We start from the raw sequence: 23,998 nt of genomic DNA, 5'->3' as shown, positions 1-23,998 counted from the left end.
GGCCAAAAAAGGGAGGGCCCCCCAACCAAAAAAAAAAAAAAAAAAAAAAAAAAAAAAAAAATCAAGAACCTCCCTCAACTACAAATCCAAAGTGCTAGATAGTTCTCCATTGTTCCTAATAGCCCAATCCTTAATGCACAATTTAGGCTATGCCAAAATGACACACAATGATGCACTCTTAAGCTTTGAGGGAGTGAGTGAAAGATGTGAGGGGAGTTGAAAAATTATTTATCACTCAAAAGTGGCATCACATTCCTGTTGATATTAGAGCCAACTGGGTCATTCTAACCAGAATGTTCCTATAAAATCATTTTGGCTTAGTTTTCTTGATACATGCCTACATGTTTTCCAATCCTGACTCGTATTTTCCTTCAGTTCTCTCTGGTACAGGTATCTTTCCAATGAACTTATTTTGTTCAGAAGTTAGCCAGGATCCATTTTTATTGTTTGCAACTTAAATTAGTAACCAATGCATTTGGAGTGAAGAAAACATTCTTTAAAGGAGGGCAATGATTCAGGAGGAAATGGTGAACAGGGAAAATACTCAGAAAACTTAAATAAGAATTAGCAATAAAATACTTTAAAAACATTAATTGGGGTAGATTTCTTTATTTAAGTTAAATTCTTCCTTAGTGTACTACTCCATACCACTTGCTCCATTGGTATACAATTTACAGGACAAAAATTGAACAATAGATATACTAAAAGTATATCTTTAAAGATTGGAAGAATCAATATTGTAAAAATGACTATCCTACCCAAGGCAATCTACAGATTCAATGCAATCCCTACCAAATTGCCAATGGCATTTTTAACAGAATTAGAACAAAACATCTTAAAATTTGTATGGAGACACAAAAAACCCCAAATAGCCAAAGCAATTTGAGAAAGAAAAATGGAGCTGGAGGAATCAGGCTCCCTGACTTCACACTATACTATAACACTATAAGGGCAGACAGCAGAAGCAAGAAGAACTACAATTCTGCAGCCCGTGGAACGAAAACCACATTCACAGAAAGACAGACAAAATGAAAAGGCAGAGGACTATGTACAACATGAAGGAACAAGATGAAACCCCAGAAGAATAACTAAATGAAGTGGATATAGGCAAACTTCCAGAAAAAGAATTCAGAATAATGATAGTGAAGATTATCCAGGACCTAGGAAAAAGAATGGAGGCAAAGATCGAGAAGCTGCAAAAAAAAAAGTTTAACAAAGACCTAGAAGAATTAAATTACAAACAAACAAAGGTGAACAATACAATAAATGAAATGAAAAATACACTAGAAGGAATCAATAGGAGAATAACAGAGGCAGAAGAACAGATAAGTGACCTGGAAGACAGAATACTGTAACTCACTGCCATGAAACAGAATAAAGAAAAAAGAATGAAAAGAAATGAATACAGCCTAAGAGACCTCTGGGACAACATTAAACGCACCAACATTTGCATTATAGGTGTCCTAGAAGGAGAAGAGAGAGAGAAAGGATGCAAGAAAATATTTGAAGAGATTATAGTTGAAAACGTCCCTAACGTGGGAAAGGAAATAGTCACCCAAGTCCAGGAAGTTGAGAGAGTTCCAGGCAGGATAAACCCAAGGAGAAACACACTGAGACACATAGGAATCAAATTGACAAAAATTAAAGACAAAGAAAAATTATTAAAAGCAACAAGGAAAAAATGACAAATAACATACAAGGGAACTCCCATAAGGTTAACAGCTGATTTCTCAGCAGAACCTCTACAAGCTAGAAGGGAGTGGCATGATATATTTTAAGTGATGAAAGAGAAGAACCTATCAACCAAGACTTCTCTACCCGGCAAGGATCTCATTCACATTCAATGGAGAAATCAAAACTTTTACAGACAAGCAAAAGCTAAGAGAATTCAGCACCACCAAACCAGCTCTACAAAAAATGCTAAAGGAACTTCTCTAAGTGGGAAACACAAGAGAAGAAAAGGACCTACAAAAACAAACCCAAAACAATTAAAAAAAATAGTAATAGGAACATACATATTGATAATCACCTTAAATGTAAATGGATGAAATGCTCCAACCGAAAGACACAGGCTCACTGAATGGATACAAATACAAGACCCATATATATGCTGTCTACAAGACACCCACTTCAGATGTAGGGACACATACAGACTGAAAGGGAGGGGATGGAAAAAGATATTCCATGAATATGGAAATCAAAAGAAAGCTGGAGTAGCAATATTCATATCATATAAAAGAGACTTTAAAATAAAGAATGTTACAAAAGACAGGGAAGGGCACTACATAATGATCAAGGGATCAGTCCAAGAAGAACAAATAACAATTATAAATATATATGCACCCAACATAGGAGTACCTCAATACATAAGGCAAATGCTAACAGCTATAAAAGAGGAAATTGACAGTAAACAATACTAGTGGGGGACTTTTAGCACCTCACTTACACCAGTGTCTGATCATCCAGACAGAAAATTAATAAAGAAACACAAGCTTTAAATGACACAACAGACCAGATAGATTTAATTGATATTTACAGGACATTCCTTCCGAAAACAGCAGATTACACTTTCTTCTCAAGTGCACACAGAACATTCTCCAGGATAGATCATACCTTGGGTCACAAATCGAGCCTCAGTAAATGTAAGAACATTGAAATCATATCAGGCATATTTTCTGACCACGACGCTATGAGATTAGAAGTCAGTTACAGGGAAAAAAACGTAAAAACACAAACACATGGAGGCTAAACAATACGTTGCTAAATAACCAAGGGATCACTGAAGAAATCAAAGAGGAAATCAAAAAATACTTAGAGACAAATGACAACAAAAACACGACGATCCAAAACTTATGGGATGCAGCAAAAGCAGTTCTAAGGGGGAAGTTTATAGCAATACAACCCTAACTCAAGAAACAAGATAAATCTCAAATAAAAAATCTAACCTTACACCTAAAGGAACTAGAGAAAGAAGAACAAACAAAACCCAAAGTTAGTAGAAGGAAAGAAATCATAAAGATTAGAGCAGAAAAAATGAAATAGAAACAAAGAAAACAATAGCAATGATCAATAAAACTAAAAGCTGGTTCTTTGAGAAGATAAACAAAATTGATAACTCTTTAGCCAGACTCTTCAAGAAAAGGAGGGAGAGGACTCAAATCAATAAAATTAGAAATGAAAAAGGAGAAATTACAGCAGACACTGCAGAAATACAAAGCATCATAAGAGACTACAAGCAACTCTATGCTAATGAAATGGACAACCTGGAAGAAATGGACAAATTCTTTGAAAGGTATAACCTTCCAAGAATGAACCAGGAAGAAATAGAAAATATGAACAGACCAATCACAAGTAATGAAATTGAAACTGTAATTAAAAATCTCCCAACAAACAGAAGTCAAGAACCAGATGGCTTCACAGGTGAATTCTATCAAACATTTAGAGAAAAGCTAATACCAAATCTTCCCAACTCTTCCAAAAAATTGCAGAGGAAGGAACACCCCCAAATTCATTCTACAAGGCCACCATCACCCTGATACCAAAACCAGACAAAGGTACTACAAAAAAAAATTACAGACCAATATCACTGATGTATATAGATGCAAAAATCCTCAACAAAATACTAGCAAACAGAATCCAACAACACATTAAAAGGATCATACCTCATGATCAAGTGGGATTTATCCCAGGAATGCAAGTATTCTTCAACATACGCAAATCAATCAACGTGATACACCATATTAACAAACTGAAGAATAAAAAGCATACAATCATCTCAATAGATGCAGAAAAACCTTTTGACAAAATTGAACACCCATTTATGACAGAAAGTATCCAGAAAGTAGGTATAGAGGAAACCTACCTCAACATAATAAAGACCATATACAACAAACCCACAGCAAACATCATTCTCAATGGTGAAAGCATTTCCTCTAAGATCAGGGACAAAACAAGGGTGCCCACTCTTGCCTCTATTATTCAACATAGTTTTGGAAGTCCTAGCCATTGCAGTCAGAAAAGAAGAAGAAATAAAAGGAATACAAATTGGATAAGAAGGAGTAAAACTGTCACTGTTTGCAGATGACATGATAATATACATGGATAATCCTAAAGATGCCACCAGAAAACTACTAGAGAAAATCAATGAATCTGGTAAAGTTGCAGGATACAAAATTATTACACAGAAATCTCTTGCATTCCTATAAAATAACAATGAATGATCAGAAAGAGAAATTAAGGAAACAAGTCCATTCATCATTGCAAGAAAAATAAAATACCTAGGGATAAACTTACTTAAGGAGGTAAAAAACCTGTACTTAGAAAGCTAGAAGATACTGATGAAAGAAATCACAGATGACAAAAACAGATGGAGAGATATACCACGTTCTTGGATTGAAAGAATCAATACCGTGAAAATGACTGTACTACCCAAAGCAATCTGCAGATTCAATGCAATCCCTAAAAATTACCAAAGGCAATTTTTACAGAACTAGAACAGAAAATCTTAAAATTTGTATGGAGACACAAAAGACCCCAAATAGTCAAAGGAATCTTGAGGGAAAAAAACGGAGCTGGAGGAATCAAGCTCTCTGACTTCAGACTATCCTACAAAGCCACAGTAATCAAGAGAGTATGGTATTGGCACAAAAACAGAAATAAAGATCAATGGAACAGCATAGAAAGCCCAGAGGTAAACCCACTCACATGTGCTCACCTTATCTTTGATAAAGGAGGCAAAAATATACAATGGAGGAAAGACAGCCTGTTCAATGAATGGTGCTGGAAAACTGGACAGCTACAAGTAAAAGAATGAAATTAGAACACTAACACCATACACAAAAATAAACTCAAAATGGATTAAAGACCTAAATGTAAGACCAGACAATATAAAACTCTTAGAGGAAAACATGGGAAGAACACTCTTTGACATAAATCACAGCAAGATCATTTTTGCCCCACCTCCTAGAGTAGTGGAAATAAAAACAAAATAAACAAATTGGACCTTATGAAACTTAAAAGCTTTTTCACAGCAAAGGAAACCATAAACAAGATGAAGAATGGGTGAAAATATTTGCAAACGAATCAATGGACAAAGGATTAAACTCTAAAATATATAATCAGCTCATGCAGCTCAATATTAAAAAACAACCCAATCCAAAAATGGGCAGAAGACCTAAATAGACATTTCTCCAAAGAAGACATACAGATGGACAAGAGGCACATGAAAAGATGCTCAACGCTAGTAATTATTAGAGAAATGCAAATCAAAACTACAATGAGGTATCACCTCACACCGGTTAGAATGGGCATCATCAGAAAATCTACAAACAATAAATGCTGGAGAGGGTGTGGAGAAAAGGGAACCCTCCTACACTGTTGGTGGGAATGTAAATTGGTTCAGCCACTGTAGAGAACAGTATGGAAGTTCCTTAAAAACTAAAAATAGGGCTACCATATGATCCAGCAATCCCACTCCTGGGCATGTATCTAGAGAAAACCATAATTCGAAAAGATACATGCACCCCAATATCCATTGCAGCACTGTTTACAATAGCCAAGACAATGTAGCAATGTATCAACTAAATGTCCATTGACAGAGGAATGGATTAAGATGATGTGGTACATATGTACCATGGAATATTACTCGGCCATTAAAATGAATGAAATAATGCCATTTGCAGCAACATGGGTGGACGTACAGATTGTCATACTGAGTGAAGTATGTCAGACAGAGAAAGAGAAATATCATATGATACCATTTATATGTGGAATCTAAAAAAATGATACAAATAAAGTTATTTACAAAACAGAAACAGGCTCACAGACTTAGAGAACGAACTTATGGTTACCAGAGGAAAAGGGTGGGGTGGGGGAGGGTTAGTTAGGAAGTTTGGGATTGACACATACACACTGTTATATTTAAAATGGATAAGCAACAAGGAGCTACTGTATAGCAAACGAAACTCTGCTCAACATTATGTAACAACCTAAATGGGAAAGAATTTGAAAAAAAATAGACAATGCATATGTATAATTACTTTGCTGTACACCTGAAACTAACAACACTATTAATCAACTCTACTGCAATATAAAATAATATGTTTTAAAACAAAGAAAATGGAGGAGAGGAGGATCAAAATGGTGGTGTTGGGGACTTCCCTGGTGGTCCAGTGGCAAATAATCCACCTTACAATGCAGAGGACGCAGGTTCGATCCCTGGTCAGGAACTAAGATCCCACATGCCATGTGGCAACTAAGCCCACGTGCCACAACTACTGGACTCATGCACCTCAACTAGAGCCTGTGTGCTGAAAACTACAGAGCCCACATGCTCTGGAACCTGTGCACCACAGCTACAGAGGCCACGTGCACTGGAGCCTGCATGCCACAACTAGAGAAGAGAAAACCTGCATGCCACAACCAGATAGAAGCCTGCGCACTGCAATGAGGAGCCTGTGCACCACAATGAAGAGCCTACATGCCACAACTAAGACCTGACACAGCCAAAAATAAATTAAAAAAAAAAAAGATGGTGTAGTAGGAGGATGTGGAGTTCACATCCCCCACAAACACATCAAAAATATATCTACACCTGGAAGAATTCTCACAGAAAACTAACTGGCAACTGGCAGAACATCTCCTATACAACTGAAGCTGCAAGAAAGATCTCCACATAACTGGGTAGGATGAGGGGAAAAAGGCATTGAGCAGGAACCTGCACCCCAGGAAGGGATCTGTGAGGAAGAGAAGGTCTACACAGGCAGACCCTCCCTCTGGAGAGAGCTGGTTGACTCACAATCTGAGCATCCCAGTCCTGGTGTCCTCCACCAGGACACCATGGACAAGACAAACACCCTCGCCTGCTGGAAAATCAACTGAGAAAGAAGGACTGGAGAAGCCTAGACTCTACTTGCAAGGAGTGCACATGTGCTGGCTTGCTGACAATTTGGGCAAAGAAAGTCTAGCACTGGCGGCTGCCACCTCAACATGCTTCCTAATCTGAAGGCACAAACTCACTCCACACCATAGCCTGTCATGAAATCAGGGCAAAGATTTGTTCTAACTGTGCAGAGACAGACCAGGGCACCTGAGTTGTGATCGGGGCAGAGCCATGAAGACCATTGTCAGTACACACACATGGGTGGTGGGTCTAGCTGGGCGGACATTATCAGTGCACACACCAGGGGGCACCACAGGAAAGTGCAGTGGCTAGGCACTGAATCTTGGCTAGACAGACCCTGGGAGAGAACTCAGTCTAGCTATACAGAGATAGACTAGAGGGCCTGGACTGTGATCTGGATGGAGCCAGCACTAAAAATGCACAGTGGCTAAGCACTGAATCTCCAAAAGACAGGTCCTGGGTGAGAGTATGCTGTGATTCACTTCCCAGGGAGAGTGCCCTGGCTCTGCCCACTCCACACCACAGCTTAGTGCTAGATCTGGGGCAGGCAGGTATGGGAGAAGTCTGCCACAGAGGCTGCACAGATCTCAGGCAATAGCACAGTGACTTAAACTCCTATATCAACAATGCCTTGACCCCCAACCCCAGCCTACTCCACATCATAGCCTTTCACTAGATCTGGGATGAACACAAAAGAGAAAGGTATGTTACCTTGGGCTGCTTCTGAACGGAACGGGGGATGCATACACAGCTGGTGCTTAGTTTCACTGTAACCACATTGGCCTCACTTGCTTCAGTAATCTCCTTTGGTCAGGGCACATACTCAAGGGCAATGGAACCTGATCAAACCTGACCCTCTGGGCTTCTACTCCAGCAAATGGGGATCAGACCCCACCCCCGACAGGACAGTGACACCCATGGAGCAAAGAGTAATCTCCACCTCACATTTATCACAGGATCTAGATACAATAACATCAATCACACCCCATATCAAGGGGATAAAATCCAGCACACTCCAAGGAAAGACATGGCTGACACCCGTAACAAAACCAGCCTTCACACCAAAAATATTGAACACACAGAGTCTACAAAGGGAGGCTCCAACCTAAAAACACCTCTTCAACCACAGTAGATAACTGTTTCTTCTAAATTCAGAGAGACAGAGTAAGTTAAGCAAAATGAAAAAGCAGAGGAACTACTCCCAATTAAAAGAACAAGAGACCTCACCAGTCTAACAGACCCCAAGTTCAAAAAGAAGAAAATAAAAATGCTAAAGGAATTAAGAAAGATTATTGATAGAAATGCAGATCACTGTAACAAGGAACTAGAAACTATGAAGATGAACAAATAAAAAATAGACAATTCAATTGACAAGATAAAAACCAATGTGGAAGAAATGAATAGCAGACTAAATGACAGAAAAATGAAAAAGGAAGATAGACTAATGGAAAATACCCAATCAGCAGAGCAGACAGAAAGACAAATAAAAAAGAAATGAAAGCAACATATGATATCTACAGGATAATATTAAGCATGCCAACTTACACAAAATATGTGTTCCAGAAGGAGAAGAGAGACAAGGGGATCAAAATGTATTTTAAGAAATTATGGTTGAAAACTTCCCAAACTTAAAGGAAACAGATATCCAGGTACAGGAAACACAGAGGTCCAAAACAAGGTGAACCCAAACAGACCCACACCAAGATATGTCATAATTAAAGTGGCAAATTTAAAGACAAAGATAGGATTCTAGAGGAAGCAGTAGAAAAGCAAAGGGTTATTCACCAGGAAACCTCCATAAGGCTATCAGCTGATTTCTCTGCAGAAACTTTGCAGGCCAGAAGGGAGTGGCATGATATATTAAAAGTCCTGAAAGGGAAAAAAACTGCAGTTTAGGATACACTACCCAGCAAAAATGTCAGTTAGGATAGGAAGAGATAAAGAAATTTCTCAGAGGAGCAAAAACTAATAGAATTCAACAATAGTAAACCTACCCTAAAAGAAATATTGAAGGGTCTTCTGTAAATAGAAAAGAAGCAAGAATCTAAAGGAAGGGAAAATCACAATAGGAAAGGCAAATATGTAAAGGGGTTGAAGATCATTTAAATAAACCAGTACTGAGATTTAAAAATAATAAAAACAATCATAAAAGCTATTATAACTATAATAAACAGTAAAAGGATAAGCATGAAGAAGTAAAATAGGATGTCAAAATCATAAAATGTGAGGGAGGGATATATAAAAATGTAGATCTTTCTCTTTTTTTATTTTATTTTTTGGCCATGCAGCATGGTATGCAGGATCCTATTTCCCCAACCAGGGATTGAACCCACACCCCCTGCAGTGGAAGCACAGAGTCTTAACCACTGGGCCGTCAGGGAACTCCCAAAAGTAAATTTATAGAATGTGTTTGAACTTGAATGACTGTTAGTTTAAAGTAAGTAGGTATAGTTATAGGTCAACATACTTGAACTCCATGGTAACCACAAATCAAAAACATGTAAAAGATTCCAAAAACCAAACAGAAAGTAACTCAAGCATACTACAAAAGAAAATCATCAAATGACAAAAGGAAAAACAACAAAAAAATAAACAAAGAACTATAAAAACAACTGGAAGACAAGAAATAAAATGGCAATAAGTACATACCTATCAATAATTATTTTAAACGTTGATGGGCTAAAACTTTCCCATCAAAAGACATAGAGTTACAGATTGGATTAAAAAAAATAACTGGGCCTTCCCTAGCAGTCCAATGGTTAAGACTTCTCGCTTCCAGTGCAGGGGACATGGCTTCAATCTGTGGTCAGCGAAGTAAGATCTCACATGCCAAGCAGCCAAGAAATAAATAAATAATGATAAAAATTAAAAAAATAAAAAGGAAATAATTTTTTAAAAAAATCTACAACATGCTGTCTACAAGAGACTCATTACAGAGTGAAAGACACAGACTGAAACTGAGGGGATGAGAAAAGATACTTTATGCAAATGGAAATGAAAAGAAAGTGAGGTAGGAATACTCATATCAGTCAAAATAGACTTTAAAATCCATTAAAAAAAATTATATAAAAATAAAGAGATCAATACAAGAAGAGGATATTACGCTTACTTATCTATGTCTATTCAATATAGGAACACTTAGATATATAAAACAAGTACTAACAAGCATAAAGGGAGAAATTGACAATAATAAAATAATAGTAGGAGACTTTAAGACCCCACAAACATCAATGAACAGATCATCCAGGCAAAAAATCAATAGAACAGCAGAAGTCCTAAGTGACTCAACTGACCAGCTGGACTTAATTGAAAACTACATGACACTATGTTTTAAAAAAAAAAGTATACACATTCTCTTCAAGAGTGTATGGAATTGGGCTTCCCTGGTGGCGCAGTGGTTGAGAGTCTGCCTGCCAATGCAGGGGACGTGGGCTCGTGCTCCGGTCCAGGAAGATCCCACATGCCGCGGAGTGGCTAGGCCTGTGAGCCATGGCTGCTGAGCCTGCACGTCCAGAGCCTGTTGCTCTGCAACAGGAGAGGCCACAACAGTGAGAGGTCAGCGTACCGCAAAAAAAAAAAAAAAAAGAAAAAAAGAGTGTATGGAATGTACTCTAGGATAGACCATATACAATGACACAAAACAAGCCTCAACAAATTTAAGAAGATAGAAATTTTTTCAAGCAACTATCCAGACCACAATGGTATGAAACTAGAAATCAACCACAGATAAAAAATAATGTGGAAAAAATAAACACATGGAGACTAGACAACAATGCTACCCAAAAAACAATGGTCAATGAAAAAATAAATCAGAAAATATTATACTTTGAGACAAATGAAAAATAAAAAGGCAATATTACAAAATCTTTGAGATGCAGCAAAAGCAGTTCAATGAGGGAAGTTCATAGTGATACAGGCCTTCCTTAGAAACAAGAAGTATATCAAACAACCTAACCTACAACCTAAAAGAATTAGAAAAAAACAAACAAAATCTAAACTTGGCAGAAAGAATGAAATAATAAAGAATGAAATAATAAAGGGAGGAAGTGAATAAAATACAGCTTAAAACTACAGTAGAAAAGATCAATAAAACCAAGATCTGGATTTTGAAAAAAAGTAAGCAAAATCAGCAAAACTCTAGGCAGACTCACCAAGAAGAAAAGAGAGGACCCTAATAAACAAAATAAGAAATGAAAGAGAAGAAATAACAACAGGGCTTCCCTGGTGGCATAGTTGTTGAGAGTCCACCTGCTGATGCAGGGGACATGGGTTCGTGTCCCGGTCCGGGAAGATCCCACATTCCATGGAGTGGCTAGGCCCGTGAGCCATGGCTGCTGAGCCTGCGTGTCCAGAGCCTGTGCTCCACAACGGGAGAGGCCACAACAGTGAGAGGCCCGCATACCACACACACACACAAAACACATTAAAAAGAAATAACAATCTATACCACAGAAATACAAAAAATCACATGAGAATACTATTAACAGTTCTGTCAACAAATTGGACAACCTAGATGAAATGGACATGTTTCCAGAAACATATAGCCTGCCAAAGCTGAGTGAAGAAAAATCAGGTAGTTTGAACAGTCCAATCAACAGAAGTGAAATAGAATGTGTAATTAAAGCAACAACAACAACAAAAACCAAAACAAAACAAAATAAATCCCTCCAAACAAAAGTCCAGGACCAGACGGCTTCACTGGGGAATTCTACCAAACAAAAAAAAAGAATAGAAACGGAGAGAACATGTCAAAATGCATTCTATGAAACCACCATCACCCTAATACCAAAATCAGTCAAAGACACTACAAAAAAGAAAAATCCAGGCCAGTATCTTTGATGCATATAGATGCAAAAATCTTCAAAAAAATATTATCAAACTGAATCCAACAATACATAAAAATCATACGCCATGATAAAGTTTGATTCATTCCAGTGTCATAAGGATGGTTTAACATATAAAAATCAATGTGATAAACCATATTAACAAGGGGAAAGACAAAAAACACATGATTATCTCAATCGATGAAGAAGAAGCATTTAACAAAATTCAACATCCTTTGTGATAAAAACTCTCAACAAAGTGAGTATAGAGGGAAGACATCTCAACACAATAAAATCCATTTACAACAAACCAACAGCCACATAATACCTAACAGTGGAAAGCTGGAAGACTTCCCACTAAATTCAGGAGCAAGACAAGGGTGTGAATTCTCACCATTTCTATTCAACATAGTATTGGTAGTCCTAGCCACAGAAATCAGACAAGAAAAACAAATAAAACATATCCAGTTTGGAAGGGAAGAGATGAAACTATCACTATTTGCAGATGACATGATAATTTACATAGAAAATCCTAAAGTCTCCACACAAAAACTATTAGAACTAATGAATGAATTCAGCAAGGTAGAAGGACACAGGATTAATATTCAGAAATCTGTTGCCTTTCCTTACACTAATAATGAAATACCAGAAACAGAAAGAAAAGAAAAGAAAAGAAAAGAAACCCCTGGGAGTAAACTTAACCAAGGAAGTCAAAGGTCCATACACTGAAAACTATAAAACATAGAAAAAGGAAATTGAAGATCATTCAAAGAAATAAAAGATATTCCATGCTCGTGGACTGGAAGAATTTATATTGTTAAAATGGCCATATTACCCAAAGCAATGTATAGATTTATTGCAATTCCTATCAAAATATCTGTCACATTTTTCACAGTATTAGAATAATCCTCAAATTTGTATACAACTGCAGAAGGCCTAGAATTTCAAAACAATCCTGAGGAAAAAGAACAAAGCTGGACGCATAACCTTCCCAGACTTCAGACCATACTACAAAGCTACAGTAATCAAAACAGCATGGTACTGGCACAAAAACAGACATATAAATCAATGGAACAGACAGTCCAGAAATATTCCCATACAACTATGGTCAATTAATCTATGACAAACAAGGCAAGAATATTCAATGGAGAAAATACAATCTCTTCAAAAGTGATGTTGGGAAAGCTGGGCAGCTACATGTAAATCAATGAAATTAGAACTCCCACACACCATATATAAAAATAAACTCAAAATGGTTTAAAGACCTAAATATAAGACATGAGACTATAAAACTCCTAGAAGAGAACATAGGCATAACTTTCTTGGACATAAATCTTAGCAATATCTTCTTAGATTAGTCTCCCAAAGCAAAATAAATAAGAGCAAAAATAAACAAACGGGACCTTTCAACTTAAATGCTTTTTCACAGCTAAAGAAACCGTCAACAAAATGGAAAGACAACCTACGGAATGGGAGAAAATATTTGCAAATGACGCAACTGAAAAGGGGTTAATATCCAAAATATACAAACAGCTCATACAACAATACTAAAAAAAACAAAAACCCAATCAAAAAACAGGCAGAAGACCTAAATAGATATTTTCTAAAAGAAAACATACAGATGGTCAACAGGCACATGAACAGATGTTCAACATAGCTAATTATTAGTGAATTGCAAATAAAAACCACACTGAGGTTGCAACTCACACTAGTCAGTATGGTTATCATCAAAAAGCCTACAAACAATAAATGAGGTAGCACCTCACACTAGTCAGTATGGTTATCATCAAAAAGCCTACAAACAATAAATGAGGTAGCACCTCACACTAGTCAGTATGGTTATCATCAAAAAGCCTACAAACAGGGCTTCCCTGGTGGTGCAGTGGTTGACAGCCTGCCTGCCAATGCAGGGGACATGGGTTCGTGCCCCGGTCCGGGAGGATCCCACATGCTGCGGAGCGGCTGGGCCCATGAGCCATGGCTGCTGAGCCTGCACGTCTGGAGCCTGTGCTCTGCAACAGGAGAGGCCACGGCAGTGAGAGGCCCGCGTACTGCAAAAAAGATAAATAAATAAATAAAAAGCCTACAGGGCTTCCCTGGTGGCACAGTGGTTGAGAGTCCGCCTGCTGAGGCAGGGGACATGGGTTCGTGCCCTGGTCCGGGAAGATCCCACATGCCGCGGAGCGGCTGGGCCCATGAGCCATGGCTGCTGAGCCTGCGCGTCTGGAGCCTGTGCTCTGCAACGGGAGAGGCCACAGCAGTGAGAGGCCCGCATACTGCAAAAAAAAAAAAAAAAAAAGCCTACAAATAATAAATGCTAGAGAGGGTGTGGAGAAAAGGGGACCCTTCTATACACTTGGTGGGAATGTAAATTGGTGCCGCCATTATGGAGAACAGTATGGAAGTTCCTTATAAAACTAAAAATAGAGCCACCATATGATCCAGCAATCCCAGTCCTGGGTATATATCCAGAAAAAACAAAAATTGTAATTCAAAAAGATATATACACTGTAATGTTCATAGCAGCACTATTTACAATAGCCAAGACATGGCAGCAACCCAAGTGCCCATCAACAGAAGACTGGCTTAACAAGATGTGGGGTGTGTGTGTGTGTGTGTGTGTGTGTGTGTGTGTGTGTAGTGGAATATTACTCAGCCATAATAAAGAATGAAATATTGCCACATACAGCAACATGGATGGACTTAGAGAATATTATACTAAGTGAAGTAAGACAGAAAGACAAATATAATATCAGTTATATATGGAATTTAAAAAATAACACAAAAGAATCTATATACAAAATAGAAACATAAAGACATAGAAAACAAACTTATGGTTAACAAATGGGAGGTGAGGTATGATAAATTAGGTGTATGAAATAAACAGATAAAAAATACCATTCATAAAATAGATAAGCAACAAGGATTTACTGTATAACACAGGGAATTATATTCAGTATCTTGTAATAACTTATAATGGAAAATAATATGAAAAATACATATACATATATAACTGAATCACTTACACCTGAAACTAGCACAATATTATAAATCAACTATGCTTCAAAAAAGAAAAAAAACCTCTAAAACTAGGAATAAAGGGGTAACTTCCTCAACTTGATAAAGAACATTTATAAAAACCCTACAGCTAGCATCATAGTTAATGTTTAGAAAGTAGAATCTTTCCTGCTGAGGCACAGATATCCCCTCACTACTCTTTTCAACATTGTACTGGAGGTAATAGCTAATACAATAAGAAAAGGACATAAATGTTAAACAGATTGGGAAGCAAGAAATAAAACTGACTTTGTTCACAGACAACATAATTGTTCATGTAGAAAATCTCAGAGTTAAAAAAAAGGAACTATAATAAGTGATTACAGCAAGATTAAAATATACAAGGTTAATATATGAGTCAATTGCTTTAATAAATACCATCAATGTATAATTGAAATTTGAAATTAAAAACAACACCATTTACAAAAAATAATACTTAGGTATGACTCTAAAATATGTATAGGATCTATATGTAGAAAACTACTAAACTCTGATTAAGGAAATCTAGCAAGATATAAATGGAAGGATATTATGAATTCATGGATTGGAGGACAATATCATTAGATGTCAGTTCTACCCAACCCAACTTGATCTATAGATTCAATGTAATCCCAATTAAACTTTCAGCAAGTTTATATGTAGATATCAACAAATTGATTCTAAAGTTTATATGGAAAGGCAAAAGACCCAAAATAGCCAACACAGTACCAAAGAAGTTGGAATGATGCAACCCAACCTCAAAGCTGCAGTAACAAAGACAGCATATATTAGGAAAAAAATAGACACATAGATCAGTGGAACAGAATAGAAAGCCCAGAAATAGATTCATACAATTTTGTCAACTGATCTTTGACAAAAGATCAAAGTCAATTCAACTGAAAAGGATAGTCTTTTCAACAAATAGTGTTGGAACAACTAGACATCCATATGAAAGAAAAAAAAAAAGGAATCTAGACACAGACCTCACACATTTCACAAAAATTACCTCTAAATGGATCATATGTAAAATGCAAAAGTACAAAACTTCTAAAAGATAACACAGGGGAAAATCTAGTTGACTTGTGTTTGGCAATGAGCTTTTAGATACACCAAAACATGATCCATTAAAGAAAAAATTAAGTTGAAATTTATTAAGATCAAAGACCTCGGTTCTGTGAAAGACACTGTTAAGTGAGTGAAAATACAGGGGAAAAGTCTTTGCAAAATGCGTATCTGATAAAGGACTTGTATCCCAAATATGCAGAGCACTCTTAAAACTCAACAGTAATATAAGAAAGAACCCAATTTTAAAATGGGCAAAAGATATGAACAGACACATCACAAAGAAGATATGCAAATGGAAAATAAACATATTAAAAGATGTTCAGGGCTTCCCTGGTGGTGCAGTGGTTGAGAATCTGCCTGCCGATGCAGGGGACACAGGTTCGAGCCCTGGTCTGGGAAGATCTCACATGCCACGGAGCGGCTAGGCCCGTGAGCCACAACTACTGAGACTACTTCTTCAGTCCCAGGACCTGGCTTCATCTGCTGGTGGGTGGACATCATCCCCAGGATCTCCTGGACCCCAACTCCACCCACCAGTGAGCTGGCACTATCCCCAAGGCCCCCTGGGGTTCTGCAGTGAACTGCTTCATGACCCAGCCCTTCCAAGCAGCAGCTGGTATTCTCTGCACAAGGCAGGGCCTGGCAACCAACCAACTTGACCAGAGGCCCACCAAGCCTACCAGGCCATCCACAGTAGTAGTTTATAATTGCAAAAGACTGGACACATGACTGTCCATGAATTGAGGACTGGTTGATTTGGTACATCTATTCAATAAAATACTAGTCAGCTCTTAAAAAGAAAGCATCAAAGTACTGAAGGAAAGAACTGCCAAACAAGAATACTCTACTGGAAAAGTTGTCCTTCAGAGTTGAAGGAGAGAGAATGAGTTTTCCAGACAAGCAAAAGCTAGTGGAGTTCATTAGCACTAGACTGGCCTTACAAGAAATGTTAAAAGGACTTCTTTAACCTGAAATAAAAGGGCATTAATTAGTAGCAGGAAAACATATGAAAGTGTAAATCTCACTTGTAAAGGTAAATATTTGGTAAAAATCAGAATGATTTAATGTTGTAAAGGTGGTAGGTAAATCACTTACAAAGCTTGTATGAAGGTTAAAAGATAAAAGTAATAAAATAACTCTATAATAATTTGTTAATGAATACACAAAATATAGAGATAAAAATTGTGACATCAAAAATATAAAATGTTGGGGAGGGGAAGGAAAATGTAGAGCTTTGTAATGCATCCAAACTTAAATAATTAACTTAACATAAACTGTTATAAAAAGATGGCAGCTTATATGTAGAATGACTACCAAGGTATTAAGTAGGGAAAAGAAAGCAAGATGCTACTGTTTGGGTAAAATGAACAAAGGAATACGTATATGTAAGTACTTGTATAATTATAGATTATGTTTATAAGAATACATACATACAAAACAGGTAAAATTGGTTCCTCTAAGAAATATAAGTTGAACTTGAAATTTTTGAACTCTTCTAATATGTTCACGTATTGACTTTTTCAAAAATAAGCTTTAAATTTTTTATTAGGTACCTAAAGAAAAGTAAATGGATAGCAGGAATTTTCCATTGAGTTTAAGCTTCATAATGGCAACAATTTTTTTCTGCAATAACCATTATTTTATGAATTAGCATCAACTTTAATTCATGGTTATGGCATTATGTGTTGAATATATTAAATATAGTAGTGAAGGCAAAAATAATGAATGCTATTATTAATACCAGATAAAATATAATTAAGTGGAAAATCATTAAATGGAATATTGTCATTTTGTGGTAATAAAAGTTACAATCATCAGTGAATATATAACCATCATGGATTTAATGCATAAAAATCATATCACTAAAAATATATAAACTACTAGAAATGTTAAATTGGCAAATGACCACTTATTTTTATCAAGATTAAGCAAAATAATTAATTTTAATACTGAAATTACTAAGATTGATCATATAATATGTATAAAGTTTATGAAATATATGTTTCAGTATATTCAGGTTGTATGAAAATAATAGCATAGAATATTAAAAATCCCAAAATAACTATGTCAGAAAATGAGTATTAAACTCCAAGAGACCTAACTCTGAAGCTCATGATATGTGGAGAAAGAAAGAGAGAGAAAGGGAGGAACAAAGGAAGAAGGAGGGAGAGAGGGGGTGGGATGGGAGAGAGAGAAAAAGAGAAAGAGAGAGACTGACTCAGTTATGTATTGTTGTAGAAACTGGTGATACATAAAACCAAGAAACAGAAAAGAAAAAATATTTTCTTGGACCTTATACTCTAGTGAGTGAAGAAAGACAATAAAACGTGAGCAATTATATATATGAGATAGTTTTAGTTCTATTAAGGAAAATACATCACAGTAAGGAACTAGAAAGTGAAGAGTGCTGTTGATATTTTTGAAGAGATTTTTAGAGAAGAACTCTATTGTATGTTTGGAGAGTACTGATGGCATTTTCTGAAGAATTAAGTCCTGTGCATATCTGTGAGAAAGGTATTACAGGAAAGAAAGCAATTACATGAAAAAATACTTAAATGGAACATGCATAATAGTTTGAATAGTAAGAAAAGAACTTTAGCTGGAGAAGTGTTAGCAAAATGGAGGATATTAGAAGATGAAGGCATATAGTTAACAATGAGAAAAATTATGTAGGGACTGATAAGTCAAAGTAGGAACTTTATGTTTTATTATTAATTAGAAGGAAAGCCATGGGAGGGTTTATAGAATAGGGATGACATGATTTAACTTATATTTTCAAAAGTTTTTCAGTATCAATGGTGGAAAATACTTCAAGAAGCAAGAAGGGAAATACAGAAACATTAAAATTGCAAGATTTCATGTGAGTTATAAAGGTTGTCTGGGATGAGGTTTTTATACTGTAAGTAGTGAGAAGAAATTGAATTCTGGATACTATATTAAGGTAGAGATTCCAGGCTTTAATGATGAAATGAAGATGAGGTAAAGGGAGAAGTTCAGGATGTTTCCAAAATTTTTGTTCTAAGTAAATAGAAAAGGTGAATAGCTATTTATTGATAAGAAAAAGGCTAGAGAGAACAAAATTTTACAATGCGGGAATTAAGAGCTTGGTTTTAGACACGTTACACGTGAGATACCTTTCAGACTGCCAAGGGTGAACCAAACATTTGGATATAAAATATAGTTCCAGAGAAAGATAAGGTCTAGAAATACAAATTGGGTATCATCAGAATACAGACAGTATTAAAAACTATATGACTAGATGAGATCATATAAGGAGAGAGTATAGGCACATCCATTGCATTAGTCAAAATGGTGGAGTAGAAAGAAGCTGAGCTCACCTCATCTCATGGGCACACAAAAATTACAATTTACAGAATACTTATCAATGAAAGACAAGACCCTACCAGAAGAGATCATGTACAACTAAAGATATAAATAAAAAACCACAATAAGACAGGTAAGAGGGGCAGAACTGCAGTACAGTCAGACCCATACCCCCAGGTGTGCAACCCCAAAACAGGAGAATAATTACAATTACAGAGGTTCTCCCCAAGGAGCAAGGGGTTGTGGTCCATACTGAACTCCCCAGCCTGGTGGTCCTGCACTGGGAAGACAAGAACCAGAACATTTGGCTTTGAAGGCCAGCATGGCTTAATTTTTGAAGGCCAGAGGGCTGTGAGAAATAGAGATTCCACTCTTAAAGGGCACACACAAAATCTCACATGCTCTGGGACCCAGGACAGAAGCAGTAATTTGAAAGGGCTCAGCATACCTACTGAGTTTTAGATTCTCCCAGAGAGGCAGGAGGCAATTGGATCTCATCGTGGGGACAAAGACACCAGTGGAAGCCATTGTGGGGAGCTCTGGTGCTGGCAAGCACCAGTTTGGAATCTTCCCTCTAGTGTACTAACCTCAGGATGCAGCCCCACCCACACTCACCAGCCCTTAGACACCAATATTGGAATGCCACAGGCCAAGCAACTAACTGGGCAAGGACACAGATCTACCCACCACTAGACAGGCTGCCTTAAGACTCCCTGAGCCCACAGCCAACCAGAAATAATGTTGCCCATCAGAGAGTCCAGGACTAGGCCCTACCCACCAGTGCTCAGGCACTAGATCTGGGACCCCAGTGCCCTGCAGCCAGAGACCCCTGGACCAAGATCCACCCAAAAGTGGCAGGCACCAGCTCCAGAATTGCCAGTCCTCCCACCAGTGAACCTGCCATAACATCAGGATCATCCTCACCCACCAGTAGGTGGATATCAGCCCCAGGAAAACCACAGGCCCACAGTCTGCAAACCCATCCCATCCATCAGCAGGCCAGCAACAGCCCTGGGACTGGCTGGGCCCTCACCCTGCCTACCACCAGGCTTTGGAATATCTTGAACTTGCAGCCAGCTCTGTCAGGAACTGGCCACAATCACCAGTGGTCCAACACCAGCTCTGGGACCTATGGGCCCTGCAGCCAGACACCAGGTCCTGGCTTTGCCTGCCAGTGGGCCAGTACTAGAGTCAGGACCTGGCTTCACCCACTGGTGGGTGGACACCATCACCAGGATCTCTTGGACCCCAACTCCACCCATCAGTGAGCCAGCACTATCCCTGAGGCCCACTGGGCTCTGCAGTGAACTGCTTCATGACCTAGCCCTGCCAAGCAGCAGCTAGCAGACTCTGCATAGTGCAAGGCCTTGCAACCAACCAACTTGAGCAGAGGCCCATCTAGCCTACCAAACAACCCACAGTAGTCAGCTCACCACAACAGAAGGACCCAAGCAGTCTACACTGGGGGCATGTCTAGAACATATATCTCTAGTGACTGAGGGGAGTGTGCTGTGGGGACACATAAGATGTCTCCTACAAAGGGTCACTTCTCCAAGGTCAGGAAACCAGACATGAATAAAAACAGCAAATTAGGCAAAATGAAGTGACAGAGGAGCAAGTTCCAAATGAAGGAACAAGATAAACAACCCCCCCCCGCCCCCGCAAAAGAACTAAGTGAAGTAGAGATAGCCAATCTACCCAAGGGAGATTTCAAGGTAATGATCATGATCAAAACCTTGGGAGAAGAATGGATGAACAGAGCAAGAAGTTAGAAATTTTTGTTTTCTACAAAGAGTTAGGAAATATAAAGAAAAACCAAATAGAGATGAAGAATACAATAACTGAAATGAAAAAAACACTAGAAGGAATCAACAGTAGACTAAATGATACAGAAGAACAGATCAGTGAGATGGAAGACAGAGTAGTGGAAATCACTGCCACTGAAGAGAAAAAGGAATAAAAAGAAATGAGAACAGTTTAAGAGAGCTCTGAGACAACATAAAGCATATTAGCATTTTCATTATAGGGTTCCAGAAGGAGAAGGAAGAGAGAAAGGAGCAGAGAACATATTTGAAGACATAATAGCTGAAAACTTCCCTAACCTGGAAAAAGAAACATCTAAGTCCAGAAAGCACAGAGAATCCCAAACAGGATTAACCCCAAGAGGAACACACCAAGACATGCTGTAAGTAAAATGACAATAATTAAAGATAAAGAGAGAATATTAAAAGCATTAAGAGAAAAGAAACAAGTTATATACAAGAGAACCTCCATAAGACCATCAACTGACTTTTCAGCAGAAACTCTGCAGGCCAGAAGGGAATGGCACAATACATTTAGAGTGATAAAAGGGAAAAACCTACAACCAAGAATACTCTATCTGGCAAGGCTCTCATTCAGATTTGATGGAGAGATCAAAAGTTTTACAGACAAGTAAACTAAGAGTTCAGCACCACCAAGCCAACTTTATGAGAAATGTTAAAGGGACTTCTCTAGGTGAAAAAGAAAAGACCACAACTAGAAACATGAAAATTATGAAGGGAAGAAACTCATCAGTAAAGGCAAATATACAGTAAAGGTAGTAAATCAAGCATGTACAAAGCTAGAAGGAAGGTGAAAAGAAAAAAGTAGTAAAATCATCTCTATCCACAATAAGCACTTAAGGGATACACAAAACAATTAGATGTAAAATATAATCATATCTATATCCATATATATATATACATATATTTCTATATTTCTATATATAAATCTCAAGGTAACCACAAACAAAAACTCTATAATAGATAACACACACAAAAGAAAGAAAGGAATTCAAACATAACACTAAAGATAGCTATCAAATCAAAAGGGAAGAGAGTAAAAGATGAAGAAAGGGAAAAAAAGACCTACAAAAGCAACCTAAAAACAATTAACAAAATGGCAATAATTACATAAATATCAATAATTACTTTAGATGTAAATGGACTAAGTGCTCCAATCAAAAGACACAGAGTGGCTGAATGGATACACAAGCAAGATCCATATATATGCTGCCTACAAGAGACTCACTTCAGATCTAAAGACACGCACACACTGAAAGTGAGGGAATGGAAAAACGTATTCCATTCAACTAGAAATCAAAAGAAATCCAGTTAGAAATACTTATATCAAACAAAATAGACTTTAAAACAAAGACTGTTACAAGGGCCAAAGAAGGATATTACATAATAATGAAGGGATCAATCCAAGAAGATATAACCATCATAAATATATATGTGCCCAACATAGGACCACCTCAATACATAAAGAAAATATGAACACACATAAAGGGAGAAACTGACACACATAAAGGGGGAAACACTAGATAATAGTAGGGGACTCTAACACCCCACTTATATCAATAAGCAGATCATCAAGACATAAATTCAATAAGGAAACACTGACCTTAAATGACACATTAGACTAGAAGAACTTAATAGATGTATATTGAATATTTCATCCAGAAGCAGCACATTCTTTTCAAGTGCACATGGAATATTCTCTAGGATTGATCATGTGCTAGGCCACAAAAGAATAAAAAAAAAGCCATGGTAAATTTAAAAAGATTGAAATCACATCAAGCATCTTTTCTGACCACAATGCTATGAGACTAGAAATCAACTACAAGAAAAAAAAAAAAAAAACTGCAAAAAAAAAAAAAACACGGGGGGGAAAAAAATATGCTACAAAACAACCAATTTGTTACTGAACAAGTCAAAAAAGAAATTTAAAAATACATTGAGACAAATGAAAATGAAAACAAAATAATCCGAAACAAAAATCTATGGGATGCAGCAAAAGAAAGTCTAAGAAAGAAATTTATAATGATACAAGCTTATGTTAGGAAACAAGAAAAATCTGAAATAAACAGTTTAGCCTTATACCTAAAGGAACTAAAAAGAGAAGGACAAACAAAACCCAAAGTTAGTAGAAGGAAAGAAACCATAAAGATCAGAGCAGAAACAAATGAAACAGAAACAAACAAACAAAAACCAATAGAAAATATCAATGAAATTAAGAGCTGGTTCTTTGAAAAGATAAATAAAATTGGTAAACCTTTAGCCAGACTCATCAAGAAAAAAAGAGGACCAAAATCAATAAAATCATAAATGAAAATGGAGAAATTACAACCAATACAACAGAAGTACAAAGGATCCTAAGAGATTCCTACAACTATATGCCAATAAAATGGAGAACCTAGAAGAAATGGACAAATTCCTAGAAATGTACAAATTCCCAAGACTAAACCAGGAAGAAATAGAAAATGTGAATAGTCCAATTACCAGTAATGAAATTGAATCAGAACAAAACAAACAAAAACACCCAACAAAGTCCTGGAACAGATGGCTTCACAGGTGAATTATACCAAATATTTAGAGCCTAATTAACACCTATCCTTCTCAAACTATTCCAGAAAATTTCAAAGGAAGGAATGCTTCTGAAGTCATTCTATGAGGATAGCATCACCCTGATACCAAAAACAGACAAATATATCACACACAAAAAATTACAGGCCAATATCACTCATGAACATAGATGCAAAAATCCTCAACAAAATATTAACAAACTGAGTCCAAAAATGCATTAAAAGAATAACACACTATGAGCAAGTGGGATTTTTCCCAGGGACACAAGGATGTTTCAATATCAGAAAATCAATCAATGTGATACACCACATTAACAAATAGAAGAATAAAAACCACATGATCATCTCAGTAGATGCAGAAAAAGCTTTTGACAAAATTCAACATCCATTTATGATAAAATAACTCTCCAGAAAGTGAGTATAGAAGGAATATACCTCAACATAATGAAGGCCATATATGAT

This window comes from Neophocaena asiaeorientalis, unplaced genomic scaffold (genome assembly GCF_003031525.2).
Source record: "Neophocaena asiaeorientalis asiaeorientalis breed wild unplaced genomic scaffold, Neophocaena_asiaeorientalis_V1.1 scaffold537, whole genome shotgun sequence".
In the NCBI taxonomy this organism is placed as follows: Eukaryota; Metazoa; Chordata; class Mammalia; order Artiodactyla; family Phocoenidae; genus Neophocaena; species Neophocaena asiaeorientalis.
The sequence above is the reverse complement of the archived record's forward strand: the minus strand, read 5'-3'. Positions refer to the sequence as shown.